This window comes from Scyliorhinus torazame, chromosome 22 (assembly GCF_047496885.1).
Source record: "Scyliorhinus torazame isolate Kashiwa2021f chromosome 22, sScyTor2.1, whole genome shotgun sequence".
Classification (NCBI taxonomy): domain Eukaryota; kingdom Metazoa; phylum Chordata; class Chondrichthyes; order Carcharhiniformes; family Scyliorhinidae; genus Scyliorhinus; species Scyliorhinus torazame.
In genome coordinates this window covers 31,223,252-31,246,579 of record NC_092728.1, presented here as the reverse complement: position 1 = coordinate 31,246,579, position 23,328 = coordinate 31,223,252, and the positions used below count along the sequence as shown (strand labels likewise).

The following is a 23,328-nucleotide window of genomic DNA, read 5'->3' as shown; positions in this document are numbered from 1 at the left end:
GATGTTGCACCGAAACAAAAGCCATCCAACCTACACTATGCCATTATCATCCATATGTTTATCCAATAAATAAATGCCCTCAATGTTGGCGAGTTCACCACTGTAGCAGGTAGGGCATTCCACGGCCTCACTACTCTTTGCGTAAAGAACCTACCTCTGACCTCTGTCCTATATCTATTACCCCTCAGTTTAAAGTTATGTCCCCTCGTGCCAGCCATACCCATCCGCGGGAGAAGGCTCTCACTGTCCACCCTATCCAACCCCCTGATCATTTTGTATGCCTCTATTAAGTCTCCTCTTAACCTTCTTCTCTCCAACGAAAACAACCTCAAGTCCATCAGCCTTTCCTCATAAGATTTTCCCTCCATACCAGGCAACATCCTGGTAAATCTCCTCTGTACCCGCTCCAAAGGAGATTTATCCAGGATTAAGCTGCATCTTTCCAAATGGTCATAAATCCTATCCTTCAGGACCCTTACTATTAACTTACCGACCACAGAAGTAAGACTTACCGTCCTATAATTACCAGGGTCATTCCTATTCCCTTTCTTGAACAGAGGAACAACATTCGCCACTCTCCAGTCCTCTGGCACTATCCCCGTAGACAGTGAGGATCCAAAGATCAAAGCCAAAGGCTCTGCAATTCCCTTGCCTCCCAAAGAATCCTAGGATATAGCCCATCTGGCCCAGGGGACTTGTCGACCCTAAGGTTTTTCAAAATTGCTAATATATCCTTCCTCAGAACATCTACCTCCTCCAGCCTTCCCAGCTGTATCACACTCCCATCCTCAAAAACATGGCCTCTCTCCTTGGCGAAAACTGAAGAAAAGTATTCATTCAACGCCTCTCCTATCTCTTCTGACTCCATGCACAAGTTCCCACTACTGTCCTTGACCAGACCTAACCTCACCCTGCTCATTCTTTTATTTCTCAGAGAAAGTAAAAAGCCTTGGGGTTGTCCTTGATCCGACCCGCCAAGGACTTCTCATGCCCCCTCCTAGCTCTTCTAAGCCCTTTTTTCAGGTCATTCCTTGCTACCTTGTAACCCTCAAGCGACCCAACTGAACCTTGTTTTCTCCTCCTTACATACGCTTCCTTTTTCCTCTTGACAAGACATTGAACCTCTTTTGTGAACCATGATTCCCTCACATGGCAATTTCCTCCCTACTTGACAGGGACATATCTATCAAGGTTTGTTCCTTGAACAAGCTCCACTTTTCATTTGTGCCTTTCCCTGACAGTTTCTGTTCCCATCTTATGCTCCCTAATTTTTGTCTAACCGCATCATAATTACCTCTGCCCCAATTATATACCTTGCCCTACCGTATGGCCCTATCCCTCTCCATTGCAGTAGTGAAAGACACCGAATTGTGGTCACTATCTCCAAAGCGCTCTCCCACAAACAAATCAAACACATGGCCCGGTTCATTAGCCATACCAAATCCAATGTGGCCCCACCTCTTGTCGGCCTATCCACATATTGTGTCAGGAAACCCTCCTGCACACACTGTACAAAAACTGCCCTATCCGAACTGTTCGACCTATAGAGGTTCCAATCAATATTTGGAAAGTTGAATTTACCCATGACAACTACCCTGAGACCTCCACTATCCATAATCTGTTTTGCAATTTCTTCCTCCCCATCTCTATTACTGTTTGGGGGCCTATAGAAAACTCCTAATAACGTGACCGCTCCGTTCCTATTTCTAACTTCAGCCCATCTTTCCTCAGTTGGGAGATCCCCCTCGAACCCTTTCTGCAGCTGTTAAACTATCCTTGATTAACAATGCTACTCCTCCATCTCTTTTACCACCTTCCCTACTCTGACTGAAACATCTATACCCCGGAACTGCCAACAACCATTTCAGGGAATACCTGTTCTGTTAGAACCCTGTTCTAACCAGGTCTCCGTAATACCCACAACATCAGTCCCTGACGAATGTGATATAAAATAGTTACTTTAGAGTTACTAGTTAATGTAATGTAGAAATAAGCCACTTTGATTCTGGCAGTTAGGGACAAAGGGGTTTGAGACCGCATGGAAAAAGCAGGAAGAGGTGTGTCTATGAGAGTGATGCTGCATTGATAGGGGCCAGAGAAAGGGATTGGAAGTGAGCCAATCAGAATAGATCGAACAGGTCAGGAGGGACATAGGCTGACCTATGTCCGTCGAGTATGTGAAACTTGATACCATTTGAATTGATTTGCAGAGATCCCTTTGTTTCTTTGTTCATTCGCTTTCTGGGATATAGGAAACTGGATGTCTCTTATATTTCTATGAAATGAATCAAGCTTGCAAGCTAAATAAATAACTTCTTTTTACATGCGAATCCATCTCAACTTTTATTGAGGCCAGACTGACAGAGAAAGAAATTTGGGGATCAACATTTGGTGCCGAAAACCGGGATTTCTCAGGGCGATCCTGATCCAACTGCGAAATCAGAATTAGACTGATTATGAACAGGAGGATGGGGAACAAAGGGCCCTCAATGTAGAACTGGAAAACGACCGCGCATTGATTATTCCCCTCTTCTTATCGTCTGATTAGTCTGGTCACTCGCGGTTGGCACAGAAAGACCGCCTCGACGAAATCACAGGTCAGTCTGGGGATTAGCACTTTAATTGATGGGATTTCATATTGTTGTTTCGGCTTGGGTTAGGGTTTTGGGCTGATGGGACTTTAGTAATGAAGGTTCAGTCTATTATAAGGGTTCAGAGGCTGATGTGACTTCATTAATGAAGGTTCAGTCTATTATATGGGTTCAGAGGCTGATGTGACTTCATTAATGAAGGTTCAGTCTATTATATGGGTTCAGAGGCTGATGTGACTTCATTAATGAAGGTTCAGTCTATTATATGGGTTCAGAGGCTGATGTGACTTCATTAATGAAGGTTCAGTCTATTATATGGGTTCAGGGGCTGATGGGACTTCAATAGATGGAGGTTCAGTCCAGTATAACTGTTTTTAAATCTGAAGATGGTTCAACTCTATGTGTGAGTGTTTTAAATATATAGTTGATTAAGCTAAAATTGTCTCCTTGGACTGTAAAGTTCCGAGGTCTAGTTGAGATTGTGAGGAATGCTGCATATTGGTTGAAGCAGAAGTCTCTCAAAGGGTTAACAGCAGCAGGCGGAGTTGAAAACAGACAGTGCTTCTCACTCAGGCTTTGAGATAACAGCAGCAGCCATAGTGTAATCGGATACCTTTCCTTTGAGTCAATGAACACCAGCAAAGTTACGTTTTGAATTAATTAAAGGAAAGCAGTGGGTTTCTCCACCTCTTTGATAAAAGTTATTATTTTCGAAAGCAATTGATTGAAATTGCCAGAATCTTAAGTTTTACTTACTTGAAATAAGGTTTATCTCATTTTATCTGGAGATTAATAGAAACTTAAAGAAGATCATGGACACCATTTTAAAAAGTGTCAATCTGGAGATGATAGTTGATTTTGCTAATACTTATGTGTATGTAAAAGAAAAAAAAAACTTGTTAAAAGAAAAATTGTTAAGATAAAGAAATAATTAAGTTGTAAATGTTATACAAGTTTGTGTTAAGCAAATTGTAAATTTAGTTCTGAGTTGAGATCAGAGCTAAGCTTGCAAGTTGCAGTAATTCAATTTGAATTTTCAAACATTTTTAAGTTTTAAAAAAAAGAGAGCAAATAGAGAAAAGAAGGACACAGATCTTGAATGCGTTGAATAGCACATTTCAAAGGCCCATAAATCTTTCTGTTATCTTAGACCTAAAACCTAGGAAGATTGACGAGCCAGAGGAATTTCTGGAGCGTTTTAATGAAATCTACCGGGGGCAGTCAGGCGATTTGCTGTATCAAAATGGTCAGAATTCCCCTCAATACTGTGCTATGTTAATGCATTGCCTACCACCTTCTGTGGTTACTGCTGTGAAATGTAATAACATGAATTGGACAGAGAACGACCCTTCCCAGATGGCAAGGGCAGTCAGATTTTACTGGAAGGAGGGTGTAGGCCAAGAAGGAGGCTCAGTTACAAAGGTTAAGACTGAGTATGTAATGAAAAAGGATGATCTGCGACCCCAACAAGCGGCAGAAATGGTAGTTTACCAGCAGGAGCTCCAATATAGTGACTTTGGGTGGGTGGATCAGCGAAGAGGAGGATGAGACAACAGTGCTATATTTCTATCACCCCCCAGTGGTGGACGTTAGACGTTGAACAGTCACTGCATCACGTTACCCTGGCCTATGACAGAACTGGACGAAACAGGGAGTTGGAGGACAAATACCGGCCATTACTTGAGACCGAATGGCCAGTCAAGGTTACAGCCACAGTCACGGGAAAAGAAGGTACAGCCGATTTTGTTACAATATCACCACATTTATGGCCACAGTCAGCTTCGGTAAGCCCTCATATTACACGTCAGGTCCATGACCAGTACCATGCCAGGGATATGGGGCGAATGGTCAGCATCTTACCGCAGCTCGTCAGAATAGGTATGAGATATACCTTTTGAACAATCCACGTCTGACATTTAAATACTGTACCACTATCAATCCAGCCTGTTTTCTTCGTGGTCCCCCTGTCCATGAAGACGCACCTGGCCACGACTGTTTAGCCTTGATTCAGGAAACTACCACAATAAGGGGCGATTTGAGTGACATTTCGTCAGAACAACCTGACATGATTATGTGTGGTCAAATATCCCACCGGGGTTTAGTTAATGACCTACTGCAGGCCCTCCTTATGCCCGCGCAGATTTCCGTTATTAAATGCGCTGCCCACACGAATGGTACAACCCCAGTTGACGTTGGTAATGAACGAGCAGATCGTGCAGCGCGCACAGCCGCACAAATTCAGCAAGTGATGGTGCCTAAAATGTTAAGTCAGACTAAACGATCTACTATGAATATGTCTGCTTCTGACAAGCCAATGCCAACCATCCAAGACGTCATAAGGTTACAGGAGGACGCTCCTGAGAGTGATAAACAAATGTGGAAACGGTTAGGTTGTACATATGATTCTGTTTCCTCTTTATGGACCACGCCTGCACATCAGACTTGTATGTCTGATGCGCTGGCTTTATGGCTCATTGAATGTGTACACTTTACAACTCATTGTGGGGCTCGAGGGACTAGTGATTTGTTGCTGGACACTTGGTGGCACCCTAAAATGCAGGGGTTGGCCCAAAGTATCAGTAATCGGTGTTTGATTTGTCAGCAATCTAACACCGGAAAAGGTATCCCTTGTGGGAAGGGGCAAACCCCGTTGCCCAGTGGTCCCTTTGAGACGCTCCAAATGGATTACATTGAGTTGGAAAGGTGTCAATGTTACAAGTATGTTTTGGTCATTGTGGATGTGTTCAGCAGATGGGTCGAGGCGTATCCGACTATCTATAGTAAAGCTGCTCCTGTGGTTAAAGTCTTGATGAGGGAAATCATTCCCCGGTACGGTATACCAGCTCAGTTAAGTTCTGATAATGGGCCTCATTTTATTGGACAAATTAACAAGGAGTTTTGCTCCCAGTTGGGCATACGCCAGCAGTTACACTGTGCATACAGACCGCAGGCGGCCGGGTTGGTTGAGAGACACAATCAGACCCTCAAAACTAAATTGGCAAAATTAAGAGCAGACACGGGACTGACATGGCTTAAGTTGCTCCCCGTTGCCCTCTTCCAGCTGCGGGTTACACCTGCGGGACCGGCCCGGCTCTCTCCCGCCGAGATTCTTTATGGCAGGCCTCTTAGAACTCCTTGGAGCCTGCAGGTTCCCAGACGGGTTCAGTTTCATCAGATGACTGAAGAAATGACCACCTATGTTCTAGCCCTTACGCAAGTGCTCAAGGAACTCCATGGCCAAGTCCGCGCGGCTCACCAGCCATTGCCCCAATACCTAGCTCACTTTCAGTCCAGCCCGGTAGTTATGTCATGGTCAAAAATTGGACTAGGAAGGGGTCGGAGCCGCGATGGGACGGGCCCTTCCAAGTTCTCCTTACCACCCCCACAGCAGTTAAAGTGGAGGGGCGAAGTGCTTGGGTCCACCTACATCACTGTAAATTGAGTCCATCTCCACTACTGTAAAAGGTCGGATACTAACCTGCCTCCCTTCTCCAGTGCTATTTTACAGGTGTGGAGCATGATGGAGTGGCTACGCATCGTCTGTCTGATATTTGGCCTCACTTCGCTTGGCGTGTTATTGGCGATGGACATGGAAAAGGGGAATATTATGTATCTGTGTAGCCCCAACCAATCTACAAGGATACATCACCTATGCAAAGGTGATGTTCTTCGCTGCCCCCATATACGAGGACATGGTATCGACTCATGGAAGGTCATCAAAGTTAAGGAGAATGCAGGAGTCATGAAGCAGCTGCACCGGTCCCGGCGATGGGAAGGGAACATTATATGGACATTGCCTTGTTTTTGGAATACATGTAAATTTGATTTTGGATGTGTTAAGAGTGGTACAATAAAGGTAAAATCAGGCTGTCAGAAGAGTGTAGGAAGAGACCATGAGAAAGAGAAAGGGACTAGAGAGAGGACGGGGCGTATGAGAAGGGAAGTACAGCTAGAACGTAGGTTACCGGGAGATACACTTAAGTTAGTTAAAGGCCAAACTGAGGAAAACCCGGGTAGTAAACCTTGGGAGCCCTCGGGGCAATAACCAAGGAGTTGTCTCAGCTACGGTTGTTTGCAATGCAGAACCGGTATGCTCTTGACTATCTTCTGGCCCGTGAGGGTGGGGTATGCGCCATAGTACAGGGCAAGTGTATCATGGGTGTTCAGGACTTGACCGCTAACATCACTAAATTTATGGATCGCATACGGGATCACTTGGACGGGATGCAGGATCCTGACTCTTGGGGTAACTGGGGATTTGGAGGATGGAAGGACTGGTTGATAAATATGGCCATGTATCTAGTGGTAGCTATCGGCTGCATCTTTGTGGGCCTGGCCATCCTTAAATGTGTGATGGGTAGAATGCGGGGTGCACTAGATCAGATCACCGCCCCAATCACTGGAAAAAAAAATGTAACTGTTAAAATCCATGAGGGTGAGGCAGATGAAGGGGGGCTAAGACAGGAATTGGAAATGCAGCGACGGATCTTTTTAGATGAGAAACCGTAGCTATGGATTGGATAGTTCGGTTATCATGGAATGATAAAAGGAGGGAATGACGAATGTGATATAAAATAGTTACTTTAGAGTTACTAGTTAATGTAATGTAGAAATAAGCCACTTTGATTCTGGCAGTTAGGGACAAAGGGGTTTGAGACCGCATGGAAAAAGCAGGAAGAGGTGTGTCTATGAGAGTGATGCTGCATTGATAGGGGCCAGAGAAAGGGATTGGAAGTGAGCCAATCAGAATAGATCGAACAGGTCAGGAGGGACATAGGCTGACCTATGTCCGTCGAGTATGTGAAACTTGATACCATTTGAATTGATTTGCAGAGATCCCTTTGTTTCTTTGTTCATTCGCTTTCTGGGATATAGGAAACTGGATGTCTCTTATATTTCTATGAAATGAATCAAGCTTGCAAGCTAAATAAATAACTTCTTTTTACGTGCGAATCCATCTCAACTTTTATTGAGGCCAGACTGACAGAGAAAGAAATTTGGGGATCAACATCCCAAGTACCAATCCATCCTCCAAGTTCACCTACCTTGTTCTGGATGCTCCTTGCATTGAAGTAGACACACTACAACCCACCTTCCTGTCTGCCGGTACACTCCTGCCACCTTGATACCCTCCTCAATACCTCACTACTCTTCACTCTGGCTTCTGGACTACAGCTCGTTTTCCCATCCCCCTGACAAATTAGTTTGACCCCCCCCCCCCCCCCCCACCCGAAGAGCTGTAGCAAATTTCCCTCCCATGATATTGGTGCCCCTCTTGTTCAGGTGCAACCTGTCCTGCCTGTACAGGTCCCACCTTCCCCAGAATGTGCTCCAATTATTCACAGAACTGAAACCCTCCCTCCTACACCATCCCTGCAGCCACGTGTTTATCTGCACTCTCTCCCTGTTCCTCAACTCGCTAACACGTGGCAACGGCAAAAAGCCAGAGATGACACAGAGGGTAGTGGCTGCCTGGAACTCGCTTCCGGAGGAGGTGGTGGAAGCAGGGACGATAGTGACATTTAAGGGGCATCTTGACAAATACATGAATAGGATGGGAATAGAGGGATACGGACCCAGGAAGTGTAGAAGATTGTAGTTTAGTCGGGCAGCATGGTCAGCACGGGCTTGGAGGGCCGAAGGGCCTGTTCCTGTGCTGTACTTTTCTTTGTTCTTTGTATGACAACATGGTTTGTCCTGTTCTCAGCTTCCACCCTAGCTTCCTAAATTCATGTTTTAAATCTCCGTCCCTTCTATTACCTAAGTCGTTGGTACCGATGTGTACCACGACTTGTGACTGTTCCCCGTCCCCTTTAAGGATTCTGAAAACAGACCCTGGCACCCGGGAGGCAACATACCATCCGTGAGTCTCTTTCATTGCCACAGAACCGTCTATCTGTCCTTCAAACTATCGAGTCCCCAATAACCATTACTCTCCTGCTCTCCCTCCTTCCCTTCTGAGCCACAGGGACGAACTCAGTGCTGGAGATCCATTCACCGTGGCCTACCCCTGGTAGGTCGTCCCCCTCAACAGTATCCAAAGCGGTATACTTGTTACTGAGGGGAACGACCACAGAGGATCCCTGCACTGACTGCTTCCTCCCAGCCCCTCTCACCGTCACCCATCTACCTTGATTCTTCGGAGTAACTACATCCCTGAAGCTACTATCTATGACCACTTCTGCCTCCCGAATGATCCGAAGTTCATCCAGCTCCAGTTCCCTAACACGGTTTCTGAGGAGCTGGAGATGGGTGCACTTCCCACAGGTGAAATCAGCAGAGACACTGACGACGTCCGTCACCTCAAACATTCTGCAGGAGGAACATTGCACTGCCTTCCCTGCCATCCCCTCTAGATAGCTTGCGGATAAAACAAGAAAAAGAAATAAAGAAAGAGATTACCTGATATTCACTCAACCGTTTAGGTTAGTGGAGGTGGAAGGGAAGGGGACACTACACGTGTAGTGTCTCGGGTTTAGGAACCACCCAACTTAAACACAGGTAAAAATAAAACGCATAACGAGCAACCACTGCTCCGCACTATAACAACAATCAGCTGTTTGGGCCCGCGCAAGCAATTTAAATCTGTACTACTTACCCAGCAGTCACTCTGTCCTCGCTCCGACCGGATTCAGCTGGAATCCCCCAACAGTAAATGTTTTTAAAAATATACTCCCCTTCTCAGCAAACACTCACTCAGCAACCACTGCGCTCCGCTCTATAACAGCAATCAGTTGTTCTGGGCCGGCGCAAACAATTTAAATCTGTACTACTTACCCAGCAGTCACTCTGTCCTCACTCTGCCCGGATTCAGCTGGAATCCCCCAACAGTAAGTTTTTTTTAAAATTTACTCCCCTTCTCACCAAGCACTCACTCAGCAACCACTGCGCTCCGCTCTATAACAGCAATCAGTTGTTATGGGCCAGCGATAAACAATTTAAATCTGTACTACTTACCCAGCAGTCATTCTGTCCTCACTCTGCCCGGATTCATCTGGAAACCCCCAACAGTATATATTTATTTTTTTAATTTTCTCCCCTTCTCAGCAAACACTCACTCAGCAACCACTGTGCTCCGCACTATAACAGCAATTCCCAATAACCCTTTCTTAAGTCACTAAGGGCAATTTATCATGGCCAATCCACCTAACCTGCACGTCTTTGGACTCTGGGAGGAAACCGGAGCACCCGGAGGAAACGCATGCAGATACGGGAAGAATGTGCAGACTTCGCACAGATAGTGACCCAGCGTGAAATCGATCCTGGGACCCTGGCACTGAAGCCACAGTGCTAATCACTTGTGCTACGTGCTGCCCCAACAAGAGAAAGAGTAGCAAGAGAAAGAGTAGGCCCATCAATTACAATGGAGGGAAGTTATGCGTGGAACCACAAGAAGTGGGGGAAATCTTAATTGAAACACAGAAACATAGAAAAATTGGAGCAGGAGGAGGCCATTCGGCCCTTCATGGCCGCTCCACCCTGTGATCAATAGCCTAATCCCGCTTTCCCCCATATCCTTTGACCCCGTTCATCCTAAGTGCTATTTCCAACTGCTTCTTGAAACCATACAATGTATTGGACTCAAATATTTCCTCTGGTAACGAATTACACAGACTCACCACTCTCTGAGTGAAGAAATGTTTCCTCATCTCTGTCATGAATAGCCGACCCCGTATCCTCGGGCTGTGCATGCCCCCTGGTTCTGGACATACCCACATCGGAAACATCCATCCTGCATCTACCCTGTCCAGTGCTGTTAGAAATTTATAGATTTTTGCCAGATTCCTCCCTCATGCATCTGTACTCCACGAATACAATCCTAATCGATTCAGTTTCTCCTCATATGTCAGTCCTGCCACCCAAGGAATAAGTCCAGTATACCTTTGATGCACTCCCTCGAGATCTAGAACATTCCTCCTGAGATAAGGAGACAAAAACTTCAGACAATATTCCAGTATTCCAGGTGGGTCCTCGTCAAGGCCCTGTATAAGTGCAGCAAGACATCCCTGCTCCTGCACTCAAATCCACTCGCAATGAAGGCCAGCGTACCATTTGCTTTCTTTACCAGTTGGTGCACCTGCATGCCTACTTCAGTGACTGGTGTACGAAGACAACCAGGTCTCTTTGCACGTCCCCCTCTCCTAATTTATGGCCATTCAGCTAATTCTCTGATGAGTACTTTGTATCAGTATTCACTAGAGAGAGGAACATGATGGATGTTGAGGTCAGGGATAGGTATGTGAACGCTCTTGACAACGTTGATGTACTCGGAGGAAGTATTGAATATTATTAATTGCATTAAGGCACAGTGTTTAGCACCGTTGCGTCACAGCTACAGTGTACCAGGTTCGATTCTCGGCATGTCTGTGTGGAGTCTGCACATTCTTCTTGTATCTGCGTGGTTTCCTTCGGGTGCTCCGCTATCCTCCCACAAGTCCCTAAAGAGGTGCTGTTAGGTAATTTAGTCATTCTGAATTCACCCTCTGTGTACCCTCTGTGAACAGACGCCGGAAGCCATCCTAGGGGCTTTTCAGTAACTTCATTGAAGTTTTAATGTAAGCCTACTTGTGACAATAAAGATTATTATTATTAGTATTATTACAAGTGCCCAGGGCCGGATGGGATCTGTCCTAGGTTACTGCGGGAGGCAATGGGAGAAATAGCTACGGACTGAACATATCTTCACATCCTCTTTGGCCACAGGCAATGTTCCAGAGGACTGAATAATAGCCAATGTTGTTCTCTTGTTTAAGGAAGGAAGCAAGGATAATCCAGCAAATTATATACTGGTGAGCCTGACATCAGTGGCGGGCATGTTCTTGGAAAAGATACTGAGGAAGAGTATATGTGCACCTTAGGATGAAAATGGACTAGCTAGTGACACGCAGCATGGTTTTTTTACGGGGAAGGTCATGTCTCACCAACTTTTTTGAGTTTTTTAAAGCGGTGATAAAGAAAATTGATGAGGGAAGAGCTGTGGATGCAGTTCCTGTGGACTTAAGTAAGGCGTTTGACAAGCTCCCATACGGCAGATAGGTACAAAAACAAAAATCGCATGGGATTCGGGGTGCTCTGGCTAGATGGTTATAGAAGACAGATAGTAGCGGTGGCAGGGTTTTTCAGAATGGATATCTGTGGCTAGGGGTGCTCCGCAGGGATCAGTGCTGGGGCCTCGGTTGTTTATAGTGTTATGGGCGAGGCGTTTTCAAAACCCCAAAATGTATCATGGAGTTCAACCAACCCTTTAATGTATTTGTTGCTTTTCCTAGCACACGGCTTGTTCCCTAGGTGTGGGATTACAATTATGAACACGTGGGTTTTTAAACACAAAACAATGTTTATTCCATGAACCCAACTTAACATCTTAAATAAATATTGGATCCCTTAACACCCCTTACTTTAAAGATAACTCAGAACACATTGCAACAGTAAATAATTCCTCAAAATGTTCCTTCAAACTTCCAAGAGACTTAACACCTTTAAACAGAATCACATCAGGTTAAAGGCTTTACAATTATGAGTTTAAATCACCGAAATAATCCAGTGATAGTCTTTCATGGCAGAGATCCAGCTCACTGCAAACACAGACACTCCCCAAGCTCTTTTCAAACCTCCAAAACTAAAACTGCAAAATGGCTGATCTGACCTCAGCTCCACCCACTCTCTGACATCACTATTTTCTTAAAGGTACATTGCTGAAACACCCATGTCTTAAAGGTACTCTCACATGACACCTCCCCCCAAGAAAAAAAAATAAACCATCAACTTCAAGATAGTTTCATTTTTCACTTTTGCACCATCCACTGAGAAATGTACACAGTAAATATACCTTTTTTTTTTTAAAAACAACACACGCAAACAGGTATAATAATATAGTCCATTTTTCTTTGTTCTTCTTCCTCCAACCGAAATCCTTCTCGATTGACAGTCTCTTTGAAAAGAAAGTCTCTGCACAATCCATGCATTCATCTACTCCTCGGCATTTCTCTTTAGAATCAGATACTTTAGTTCAGTCTGACCACAGAGTCCCTTGCAATTCTCCAATACAGGAGCATTGGTGATCACAGCTTTCAGGCAGTCAAAAGCCTGTTGAAAGTCCGCTGTCCATTGAAAATTTTTAGGTTTCTTTAGCAAGTCCATCAGTGGAGTAATAACGTTACAAAACCTTTGCACAACTGTTCGATCAAAGCCATTCATGCTAAGAAATCGCATTATTTCCCTTTGTCTTGAGGATAACGGAAACTCCGTAAGGAACGTGATTCGGGCTTCTCCAAATTCACTTTCGGCTAGGTTCATCAGCAAACCCGCCTCCTGAAGCCGATCGAAGAACTCCATACAATGTTTTAAATGTTCTTTCCATGTCCGGAAGTTGGAAATAAAAGCAGATTGTCCCACATTCTCAATCAATCCTTCAAACGTGGGATAGGATAAGAGTCAGTTCTTTCTGTAGTCCACACACAACCGTTGGGTACCGTCTGGTTTAGGTACCATCACTCCATTGGCTGCAACCCACTTCAATTATGCCATTCTTCAGCATATTCTCAATCTCTCTGTTAACCTGTGCCAATTTGAAAGGGTTAAGTCTATATGGATGTTGTTTGATAGGAACAGCATTTCCCACATCTACATCATGTGTAGCCATTTTAGTACTTCCCAATTTATCTCCACAGTCTTGCCCATGTGATATCAATAACTCTTTCAGGTCAGTTCGTTTTTCCTCTGGAAGGTAATTTAACAATTCATCCCAATTTTTAAGAACATCCTCATTTTCCAATTTAATTTGAGGTATGTCAAATTCACAGTCATCTGGATTTGGTTCGTCACTTTGAGTTAGAATCATTAAAGCCTCCTTTTTCTCTCCTTCCCTTTCAAAGTACCTTTTAAGCATATTCACATGACACACTCGGTGAGTCTTCCTTCTATCTGGTGTTTTTACCACATAATTCACCTCACTTAATTTCCTTTCAATCTAATACGGTCCACAAAACCTAGCTTTTAAAGGCTCCCCTACCACTCGTAACAACACGAAAACTTTATCCCCACTGGCAAAACTACGAACTTTGGATTTCTTGTCCGCTACCCGTTTCATCACATTTTGTGCAACTTTCAAATGTTGTCTAGCCAATTGACCTGCTCTATTTAATCGTTCCCTAAAATTTAACACGTAATCCAATAGTGTAATTTCCGATTTCTCACCCACCAATTTTTCCTTAATCAATTTAAGTGGTCCTCTTACCTCATGACCAAAAACTAGTTCAAAAGGACTACATTTGGTAGAGTCATTAGGTGCAACCCTAATTGCGAACAATACGAATGGGATTCCTTTATCCCAATCCTCTGGATAATCTTGACAATACGCCCTCAACATTGTCTTTCATGTCTAATGCCACCTTTCTAATGCTCCGTGCAATTCTGGATGGCACGCAGTTGATTTTAATTCTTTTATTCCTAAGCTATCCATAGCTTCTTTGAATAACTTTGAAGTAAAATTCGTACCTTGATCCGATTGAATTTCTGTGGGTAGTCCATATCTAGTAAAGAATTTAAGTAACTCCTCCACAATCCTTTTAGCTGTAATATTACGTACTGGAATGGCCTCTGGAATGTTTCTGGAAGTTAGCTTGAATTTTCCTTATTCCCAAATGACCTCCCACTGGTACCTCATGTGCAACTCGCAACACCTCCTTTCTATACCCTACCGGCAATACTACTTGATGAGCCTCTGCCCACTTTTCATCCGCCTGTATAGGTCTCCATTTTCTCATCAAGACATCATTTTTCCGGTAATAACACTCTGGTATACGCTCAGATTCCTCTTCCATATATGCTTTCTGATATATCCATTTTATTTCTACATCTTTCTGTTGTCACTCCGCCAGCTTTCCTGAACTAAAAATATCCGCCTCATCCTCCACCTGTTCTTGTTCTTTTTCAACCATCTGATCAAAAATTGTTTCTGATAATTGCACTTCAACTTCATCTTCACTCTTTGATTTCTCCTCTTGTCCTAACCTGTGACTTTGCGAACTTGTTACGACACAATCCGGAAAAATCCCAGGATATTCGTCCTTCAACACTTCAGTTGACTGATTTTCCACTGGCTCATCAACCACAGTAGGCATCACTCCCACCTGCGATCCAGCTATATCATTACCCAAGATAAACTGTATTCCTGGACAAGGTAGTTTATCTATTACTCCTACTACCACTTCACCACTCTTCACTGGACTTTCCAACCTTACCTTATATAATGGAACGCTACTCCTCTCACCCTGAATTCCACATATCACCACCTTTTCTGGCAACATTCCTCCCAGACTACATAATTCCTCACCTCTTACCATTAAAGATTGACTAGCCCCTGTATCTCTTAAAATTGTGACTTCATTACCTGCTCCACCTGATACACATGAGTAAACTTTACCCACACAAGTAAATTCTTTAAAGACATCTGGCACCTTCTTAACAATTACTTCTTGAACAGGCTGTACAATCGTTTGCACCTCCTTCGCTTCCCTTTGGCCTTCCTTTACCACTCTAACAAACCCCACCGTCTTGTCCTGTTTTACCACATCAGCCTTCCCAGTGCTTTTCTTCAACCACCAACATTGTGACTTTACATGGCCTAGTTTATTACAGTGAAAACATTTGAAACTTTTCATTTCTTTTCCACCCTCCTGGATTTCTTTTTTAATCTGAGGTACACTCTCTTTATTGTCTCCCATCAGATCACCTTAACCTTTCCCCTTGAGTATTTCTCATGTCCCCAGTTTCTATCCCTCAGCGGCTGAAACTGATGTCGGAAACCAATCTTTGATTTATGAACTAATTCATAATCATCTGCCATTTCCGCTGCTAATCTCGCAGTTTTAACCCTCTGTTCTTCCACGTGAGTTCTCAGTACATCAGGAATTGAATTTTTAAACTCCTCCAAAAGTATGATTTCTCTGAGAGCTTCATACGTTTGGTCTATTTTCAAAGCCCTTATTCACCTATCAAAATTACTCTGTTTGAGCCTTTCAAACTCCATGTATGTTTCACCAAATTTTTTCCTTAAATTTCTAAACCTTTGTCTGTAAGCTTCAGGCACTAGCTCATATGCACTTAAGATGGATTTCGTCACCTCCTCATACGTTCCAGATACCTCCTCCGGTAGTGATGCAAAGGGTTAAGTTTTGCTTTGTTTGAATCAGTAATCCCCACATGTCCTGTGGCCATTTCATTTGTTTAGCTACCTTCTCAAATGAAATGAAAAAGGCTTCCACTTCCTTCTCGTCAAACCTTGGCAATGCTTGGACATATTTAAATAGATTCCCACCAAGCCTTCGACTATGAGGCTCTTTTTCACTATCCTCATCACTATCATCCAACTGTACGTTTCCCTTTACGTCTGCCAATTTTAACTGATTGTTCTGTTGCATGGCCATTTTCTGAAGTTCTAACACCCTCTCTTTATCTTTTTCCCTGATCTGTATCTCCCTTTCTTTTTCTTTTTGTTCTGCTAGGGCTATTCTTTCTTTTCTCCTTTCTTCTTTCTCCTTTTCTTTTTCTGCTCTCTCTCTTTCTCTTTCTTTTTCTTCTCTCTCTCTCTTTCTTTTTCCTCTCTGTCTCTCTCGTATTCAAGCCACTTTAATTCCTTCTCATGTTCCATTTCTTTAATTTGCAACTGAATTTTTGCCATTTCCAATGCGTCAAGGTACTCTCACATGACATTAGTATCAACATTGGATCCCTTAACACCCCATTTCTGCAAAGATAACTCAGAAAATATTGCAACAGTAAATAATTCCTCAAAATGTTCCTTCAAACTTCCAAGAGACTTAACACCTTTAATCAGAATCACATCAGGTGATGTGATAGGGCTTATAACAGCATGTGGCTCACCCAAATGAAGAGAAAAAACAAACCACCCCAAGGAAGGAATGCCCGATTTGCCAAAAGAACATTAGACACAGACTAGCACTGTATGCTCTTACAAGAAGGATATTAGGCTTTACAATTATGAGTTTAAATCACCCAAATAATCCAGTGATAGTCTTTCATGGCAGAGATCCAGCTCACTACAAACACAGACACTCCCCAAGCTCTTTTGAAACCTGCAAAACTAAAACTGCAAAATGGCTGATCTAACATCAGCACCACCCACTCTCTGACATCACTGTTTTCTTAAAGATACATTGCTTAAACATCCATGTCTTAAAGGTACTCTCACATGACAATAGTATATATTAAAAAATATATATATATATATATTTTTCCCAATTAAGGGGAAATTTAGCGTGACCAATCCACCTACCCTGCACTCCTTTGGGTTGTGGGGCGAAACCCACGCCGACACGGAGAGATTGCATAAACTCCACATGGACAGTGACCCAGAGCAGGGTTCCTCGGCGCCGTGAGACAGCAGTGCTAACCACTGTGCCACCGTGCTTCGCCTGTTTATAACATACATAAATGATTGGAGGAAAATGTAGGTGGTCTGATTAGTAAGTTTGTGGATGACACGAAGATTGGTGGAGTTGCTGATAGTGCTGAGGATTGTCAGAGGATAAACAGAATATAGATAGATTGGAGACTTGGGTACAGAAATGGGAGATGGCCTTCATCAGCCGGAGCATTGAGTACAGGAGTTGGGAAATCATCTTGCAGCGATATAAGATCTTGGTTAGGTTAATTTGGAGCATTGCGTGCAGTTCATTTTTTAAAATATTTTTATTGGAAATTTCCAGTTTTTACAGAGCAACAGCTCAAGTGTATCTGGTAATTCCAAATAAAGTTGTTTCTTATTTACAAAGATTTTTTTACATGGGATGTCCCCATCTGCCTCCCCCGATACCCCAAACCCCTTCCCCCTTCCTCCTTTCCTTTGTTGATACTTTGGTTTCCTCTTTATGTTGCCTTATTCCCTGGGTGCCATATACTGTGTTCTACTTCTTTTTGTTGGGATTTTAGGTTTTGTCATGGGAGCGGAGGGAGGGGGCTGCTTGGTCTCTCCCCTCCTTTCCTTGCCCTCAGGTTTCATTCTGTAACACCCTTGGGTTTCATTTTCTCCTACTCTGCTTTTTCCCCATGTTTGTGTCTCTTCCTCCCTTCCTCTCTTTCTAGTCACTGTTGACCTCGAACAGGTCTTGGAACAGGCTGATGAATGGCTCCCATGCTTTGCAGAATCTCTCGTCCGACCCTCAGATGGTGTACTTGATTCTCTCCCGGTGGAGAATTCCCTATAGGTCTGCCAGCCAGTTCTGGGTTGTGCTGCTTATCGCCAGCCGAGCAGGAACTGGTTTAGCACAGGGCTAAATCGCTGGCTTTAAAAGCAGGTCAGCAGCACGGTTCAATTCCCTTACCAGCCTCCCCGAACAGGCGCCGGAATGTGGCGACTAGGGGCTTTTCACAGTAACTTCATTTGAAGCCTTGTGACAATAAGCGATTTTCATTTCATTTTTTCATTCAGCAGGATTCTCAGGAGTGCAAGGCCTACCAGAAAGCACGATCCAAAGGAAATGGGATAGTCCCTTCAGCTACCATGGAGAAAATAAAATTGCTCTGACTGATTACGTTTCTGCCCGGTATCTATGCCTTACGTACAAGCCAAGGGCTAATTCATATATACATCTATGTTAAAATTTATTTGCAATCTTATCATTTTAGTTCATATCTATCTGTAATTTTGTTGAGTTTCTAAATATTTTTCTTGGCTTTTAATAACCAACAAACTGACTCTTTGCCTGAATCAGAGAAACCTGGTTTTATTGGCTCATTCTAATCAAAAAGGCTGGAATATCAAACGATTACCCAGGGAGATGGGGGTCGCTTTTAAATGATTCTTGTTTCAACGTAACGATGGAGTTGAATAAGAAAGTGGAGACAGCACATTCGCCCTCAGCCCGGACCACAACAAATTTAGTGTCCTGTTTGGAAATTTAACCATCCAGGGCACCTTTTCCCAGGTCCGGTCATAATAGCAGAGCACACGTGCAGAAACTGAATAAAATAAAGGGTACATCAATAAAACCAAAAAGTTGCTTGAAATTATTGGGCCATTTTGAGTGAATATAGAATCCAATATCATGTAATCAGCTTTATTGATAGAGGATCGCATACAAGAGTAAATAGGTTACATGGAAGTTGGAAAAGTCTGGGTTGAAGTATTACATCCAGTTCCGGATGCCACAGTTCAGAAAGGACGTGAAGTTACAGACCTCTTCATTCGCCTGAGGAAGGAGCAGCGCTCCGAAAGCTAGTGACATCGAAACAAACCTGTTGGACTTTAACCTGGTGTTGTAAGACTTCGTACTGTGCTCACCCCAGTCCAACGCCGGCATCTCCACATTATTGTATAGAGTGCAGAAAGGATTCACCAGGATATTCCCAGTGCTGAGGAACATCAGTTATTGAGAATCTGAACTGAATAAAAATCTGAAATTAAAAGTCTGATGATCATGAAACCATTGTCAATTGCCGTAAAAAAAAACATCGAGATCACTAATGTTCTTTTGTGAAGGAAATCTGTCGTCCTTACTTGGTATGGCCTACATGTGACTCCAGACCCACAGCATTGTCGTTGACTCTTAAATGCCCTCAGCGATGGGCAATAAATGGTCGCCCAGCCACCGATGGCATCCCATCCCAGGAATAAAGAAAAAAAAGAAATTGGAGATGTGAGGTGGGTTTTCCTTCCCTCAGAAATTTTGAGAGGCGAATTAATCGAGAGATTTGAAATCATGAGTGGTCTAGAGAAGATAGGGATAAAGGTTTCTAATTTGTGAAAAGATGAAGAATGAGTTGTTCTGATTTAAATGTGTGAGTAGATGTAGCAATGATTATATAAACAGTACGAAGTCTTACAACACCAGGTTAAAGTCCAACAGGTTTGTTTCGATGTCACTAGCTTTCGGAGCGCTGCTCCTTCCTCAGGTGAGCAGATTCACCTGATGAAGGAGCAGCGCTCCGAAAGCTAGTGACATCGAAACAAACCTGTTGGACTTTAACCTGGTGGTGTAAGACTTCGTACTGTGCTCACCCAAGTCCAACGCCGGCATCTCCACATCATATATAAACAGTGACCTTTTTCACACAGCGAGTGGGGAGGTTGGCGACTCCACTGTATGGATTTGTGGTGAAGACATGTTCAATTGAAGCATTTAGAGGGGAATTAGACTGTTAGCTGAACGTGAATCGAATGCAGGATTATGGCTAAGAAAGGGGAGTCCATCAGACTTTAGGGCATCTCTGTCTTTGTCATCAGCTGTGGCTTCAAATTCCAACCGACTATTGGACCGCAATCCTTGCCAGAGGACGGACAACTGCTGGGCATGACTAGTTGACTGAGGCACCAGGCGGATCTATAGATTATAAAATTTACAGTGCACAAAGAGGCCATTCAGCCCATCGAGTCTGCACCGCCACTTGGAAAGAGCACCTTACCCAAGCCCACACCTCTACCCCATCTGCATAACCCAGTAACCCCACCCAACACTAAGGCAATTTTGAACACTAAGGGCATTTTAGCATGGCCAATCCACCTAACCTGCACATCTTTGGACTGTGGGAGAAAACCGGAGCACCCGGAGGAAACCCACGCACACAGGGGGAGAACATGCAAACTCCACATAGAGAGTGACCCAAGCCAGGAATCAAACTTGGGACCCTGGAGCTGTGAAGCAACTGCACTAATCATTGTGCTACCCTGCCGCCCCTAACTCATATGCGTTCTATTCCCCCTCTTTCATACAAGGGAGGGTCTTGGACTTGCTAACCACTATGCTACCGTGCTGCCCAATCTAAACAGCCTACAGCTGTTGTGAGTCACGGTTTCCAGTAACCTCGCTGGTTGAGTGTCTGTCGATTAGTCCGCTGAATAGTCTGATTGGCTGTCAGTCAAGGTGAGGATTCTCTGATTGGCTGAAATGGGCCTTAGATTGCAGGCAGAGCTCCTTGATTGGCTGCCGCAGCTGTCAATCAGAGTGAGGAGTCTCTGATTGGGTGAAGGTCTGTTAGCCAGCTCGTGGAGCTTCTGATTGGGTTCGCCAGCTGTTAGTCTTAATAGTGAGTCTGTGATTGGTTGCGGCATCTGTTAGTTAGTATTCTGAACTTTCTGATTCACTGCAGTTGTCAGTCTGAAAGCGGAGTTTTTTATTGGCTATGGCAGTTGTTGGTCTGAAACGTAAGCCTGGGATTGGCTGAGGTTCATATCGGTGCGTATTCCGAACTCACTGAATGGATATGGCAGCTGTTAGTCTGAAAGCTAAGTCCCTGATTGGCTGATGCTCGCATGTGTCAGGCAGCGGCTGGCGCTGGTTCGCGGAGCTGGGATTTCAGTCAGTGTTTGGATTTTCTGATTGGCTATGGGGCGGTCAGTCAGCGGCTGGAGCTTCTAATTGGCTGAGAGGATGTTGGTTCATTTTAGTTTCTTCATAAATTTAATAATTAATGTAACCGGATATTTCACTGCCATCTTGATCTGCTCCCTAAACCTAGACTGAGTAACCACATAAATAAATGTGTTTGTGCAGCAATTTAAATCCCGTAGCATAAATCCGATTTGTTGCAAATTATACTGAGGAAGGGTGACATAAATTAATCCACTGACGTCCAAATAGAAAAACTTTATAACATCCACCGTCCAGAGGAGAATGAAAGATCCAGAGATGCTGAAAAGTAAAATCATTGACTTCCTTCTGCTCTCCATCTCTGGGTCTCTGCGATTTGCTCCCTGACTCTGAGCCCTCAGTGCCTTCCGGACCCGATTGGTCACTAAAATGTGTCTGATTGTCAGAGCGTTGATCAACAGAATTAAACCGAATGGGAGCAATGGAGTTAATACCTGATAAAACCAGTTATATAAAATCCATCTGGAGTCAGTCCAATAGATGTTCTTTGTCCTACAGCCCCAACGAATATTGTCAATTGTCATTCGCGGTTCGAATATAAAGTACTCGGGGATGCTTTTGACAAAGAACATGAGGCCGGTTGCTGCCAGAACCACAGCCGCAGTTTTCCCGGTGCAATATTTCGTTTTTAGTTTCTGGCAGCGAATGGCCACAAATCGATCAAAGGAGAAAGCGAGGGTGAACCAGACAGAAAGATCTTTGGCGGCAGACTTCAGAACCGAATTAACACAACACACAGTGGTGAGGTCCAGGAACGTCCAGGAGAAATAGTAAGTGCTAATTCTGTTCAGTATTGGTTGCGTGATAATAAACAGCAGATCCGCAGTTGCCATAGTCACCAGGTAGCGAGTGGTGCAGGTAGAGAGGTTACACTTTCCTCGGCACAGTATCGCAATTCCCAGTAAATTAACTGTCAGAGAGAGATCGGAGAAGAGCCTGGAAATTACTGATTAAATATTTTCAGTCCGTGAACCGACAATAAGGACATGATTTTAGCAACAATAAAATTGGCAGTTGTTGGGTGGGGATGAGGGTCTTGGGACAGGAGTGGGCATAGAGATCTGTGTTGCAGGCATGGAAGTAGAAAATGTACCCAAAGTGTTTAAGAAGAGGGAGCAGGTGAACCTGTGAATTACACTTTGATGGCAGTCGTCGAAAAATGCTCATAATTTTAAATATCCTTTGGAGAGATTAGATTTCTCATTTAGTCTGATATAAAGGATCAACTCAGACTGGCCAGGCTTTCCAAACCAGATACATTTACAACATAGTTTTTCATGACTTCCGGGTGCGGCGATGACCAGCTAGGTCGCACGTTTCGGCAGCTCCCGGTGGAACGGACTTTTGGGCTCTTGATAGGAGCCCTAACGGCAATTTTAACGGCAAAAAACACTGTGCTGGAATCCAGAAGGGAATCCCCCCTGGACACGGATGGAAAAAAGAGAGGAAAGTGGCCGGATTGCGGTGGATCCTCTAGAGCAGCGGCCAGGAAGGCAGGCACAAAGCAAGATGGCGTCGGAAGGAGGCAGTTTAAAATGGGGCCCTGACCAACAAGAGTTCCTGCGGCGTTGCGTGGAAGAACTCAAAAAGGAGATGAAGAAGGAACTGTTGGCCCCGATATTACAAGCGATTGAGGGGCTAAAGGAGGAGCAAAAGACCCAGGAACAGGAGCTTCGGGTCGTGAAGGCAAAGGCTGCTGAGAATGAGGATGACATACAGGGTCTGGTGGTGAAAATGGAGATGCACGAGGCACAACACAAAAGGTGTGTGGAAAGGCTGGAGTTGCTGGAGAATAATGCGAGGAGGAAGAATTTAAGGATTCTTGGTCTTCCCAAAGGTGTAGAAGGGGCGGACGTCGGGGCATATGTGAGCACGATGCTGCACTCGTTAATGGGATTGGAGGCCCCAACGGGTCCGCTGGAGGTGGAGGGAGCCTATCGAGTTATGGCGCGAAGACCGAGGGCTGGAGAAATTCCTCGAACCATAGTGGTGAGATTTCTCCGATATAAGGACAGAGAGATGGTCCTCAGATGGGCAAAGAAAACTCGGAGCAGTAGGTGGGAGAATGCGGTGATCCGCGTATATCAAGATTGGAGTGCGGAGGTGGCGAGAAGGAGGGCAAGCTTTAATCGGGCCAAGGCGGTGCTGCACAAACGGAAGATTAAATTTGGAATGCTGCAACCAGCAAGACTGTGGGTCACACATCAAGGGAAACACCAGTACTTCGAAATGGCAGATGAGGCGTGGACATTTATTGTCGAGGAGAAACTGGAGTGAGCGGGCCATAAAAAGAACGTTTGGGACAAAGTGGGGGGGGGGTGAATATGTGGGATGAAGGGGGGAAAAGA

The 23,328-nt window shown here is 44.3% G+C and overlaps 1 long non-coding RNA gene across 1 annotated transcript in view; it reads left to right on the top strand.

Annotated features, from left to right (window-relative positions):
* The first annotated feature begins 21,121 nt into the window (after positions 1-21,121).
* LOC140399491 (uncharacterized) overlaps positions 21,122-23,328 on the top strand; it is a 67,270-nt gene continuing 65,063 nt past the window's right edge. The window contains exon 1 of the long non-coding RNA XR_011937701.1: positions 21,122-21,750. This is a non-coding gene — a long non-coding RNA (uncharacterized lncRNA). The remainder of the gene's footprint in view (positions 21,751-23,328) is intronic.